This window comes from Colossoma macropomum, unplaced genomic scaffold (genome assembly GCF_904425465.1).
Source record: "Colossoma macropomum unplaced genomic scaffold, Colossoma_macropomum, whole genome shotgun sequence".
Lineage (NCBI taxonomy): Eukaryota > Metazoa > Chordata > Actinopteri > Characiformes > Serrasalmidae > Colossoma > Colossoma macropomum.
The window spans coordinates 41,969,911-41,972,410 of NW_023494802.1; the positions used below are offsets into that span (position 1 = coordinate 41,969,911).

Consider the following 2,500-nt stretch of genomic DNA (forward strand, 5'->3'; position numbering starts at 1 on the left):
GTGTTCTGCTGTGTTCTTCTGTGTTCTGCTGTGTTCTGCTGTGTTCTTCTGTGTTCTGCTGTGTTCTGCTGTGTTCTTCTGTGTTCTGCTGTGTTCTTCTGTGTTCTGCTGTGTTCTGCTGTGTTCTTCTGTGTTCTGCTGTGTTCTTCTGTGTTCTGCTGTGTTCTGCTGTGTTCTTCTGTGTTCTGCTGTGTTCTGCTGTGTTCTTCTGTGTTCTTCTGTGTTCAGCTGTGTTCTTCTAAACTACATGATCAGAACTTTACCCAAATCAACACGTTCTTCTTATATCTTACTGTGTTTGTGATCATTTGTATTGATTCTAATGTTAATCAGTGTTTTCACTGCAGAAACACACTCACTGCTCACATAAACAGGCTTAAGCTATTCTCACAGCTGCCTAAGACGTAGTGTGTGTGTGTGTACTCTGTGTGTGTGTGTACTCTGTGTGTGTGTGTGTGTGTGTATACTGTGTGTGTACTGTGTGTACTGTGTGTGTGTGTGTGTATACTGTGTGTACTGTGTGTGTGTGTGTGTGTATCGTGTGTGTAACATGTGTGTACTATGTGTGTACTGTGTATGTGTGTGTGTACTGTGTGTGTGTACTGTGTGTGTATCATGTGTGTACTGTGTGTGTATCATGTGTGTACTGTGTGTGTACTGTGTATGTGTGTGTGTATCGTGTGTGTACTGTGTGTGTATACAGTGTGTGTGTGTACTGTGTGTGTATACAGTGTGTGTGTGTACTGTGTGTGTGTATATGTACTGTGTGTGTGTGTGTACTGTGTGTATATGTACTGTATGTACTGTGTGTGTGTACTGTGTGTGTGTATGTACTGTGTGTGTGTACTGTGTGTGTGTGTGTACTGTGTGTGTGTGTGTACTCTGTGTGTGTGTATGTACTGTGTGTGTGTACTGTGTGTGTGTACTGTGTGTGTGTGTGTACTGTGTGTGTGTGTGTGTACTGTGTGTGTGTGTGTACTGTGTGTGTGTGTGTGTGTACTGTGTGTGTGTGTATGTACTGTGTGTGTGTGTGTGTACTGTGTGTGTGTATGTACTGTGTGTGTGTGTATATTGTGTGTGTACTGTGTGTGTATGTACTGTGTGTGTGTGTATATTGTGTGTGTACTGTGTGTGTATGTACTGTGTGTGTGTGTACTGTGTGTGTACTGTGTGTATATGTACTGTGTGTGTACTGTGTATACTGTGTGTGTGTGAACTGTGTGTGTACTGTGTGTGTATGTACTGTGTGTGTGTACTGTGTGTACTGTGTGTGTATACTGTGTGTACTGTGTGTGTATGTACTGTGTGTGTGTACTGTGTGTGTACTGTGTGTACTGTGTGTGTATGTACTGTGTGTGTATTGTGTGTGTATACTGTGTGTGTATACTGTGTGTACTGTGTGTGTATGTACTGTGTGTGTGTACTGTGTGTGTACTGTGTGTGTATACTGTGTGTACTGTGTGTGTACTGTGTGTGTACTGTGTGTGTAGTGTGTATACTGTGTGTGTACTGTGTGTACTGTGTGTACTGTGTGTGTACTGTGTGTGTAGTGTGTGTACTGTGTGTGTATACTGTGTGTACTGTGTGTGTACTGTGTGTGTACTGTGTGTGTAGTGTGTATACTGTGTGTGTACTGTGTGTGTACTGTGTGTGTAGTGTGTATACTGTGTGTGTACTGTGTGTACTGTGTGTGTACTGTGTGTGTAGTGTGTATACTGTTTGTGTACTGTGTGTGTACTGTGTGTACTGTGTGTGTACTGTGTGTACTGTATGTACTGTGTGTGTACTGTGTGTGTAGTGTGTGTACTGTGTGTGTATACTGTGTGTACTGTGTGTGTACTGTGTGTGTACTGTGTGTGTAGTGTGTATACTGTGTGTGTACTGTGTGTACTGTGTGTGTACTGTGTGTGTATACTGTGTGTACTGTGTGTGTACTGTGTGTGTACTGTGTGTGTAGTGTGTATACTGTGTGTGTACTGTGTGTACTGTGTGTACTGTGTGTGTACTGTGTGTGTAGTGTGTATACTGTTTGTGTACTGTGTGTGTACTGTGTGTACTGTGTGTGTACTGTGTGTACTGTATGTACTGTGTGTGTGTGTTTGTGTGTGTGTGTACTGTGTGTGTGTGTGTACTGTGTGTACTGTGTGTGTACTGTTTGTGTACTGTGTGTGTACTGTGTGTACTGTGTGTACTGTGTGTGTACTGTATGTACTGTGTGTGTGTACTGTGTGTGTGTGTGTACTGTGTGTACTGTGTGTGTACTGTGTGTGTGTGTGTACTGTGTGTACTGTGTGTGTGTATTGTGTGTGTGTACTGTTTGTGTGAGTGTGTGTGTGTACTATATGTACTCTGTGTGTGTGTTGTGTGTGTGTACTGTGTGTGTACTGTGTGTACTGTGTGTACTGTGTGTGTGTGTACTGTGTGTGTGTGTACTGTGTGTGTGTGTACTGTGTGTACTGTGTGTGTGTGTACTGTGTGTGTGTGTACTGTGTGTGTGAGT

At 43.0% G+C, this 2,500-nt stretch overlaps 1 protein-coding gene across 2 annotated transcripts in view; it reads right to left on the reverse strand.

The window, feature by feature from the left end:
* Positions 1-2,500, reverse strand: part of corin (corin, serine peptidase) — a 61,780-nt gene that overhangs the window by 10,691 nt on the left and 48,589 nt on the right. The window lies entirely within an intron of this gene.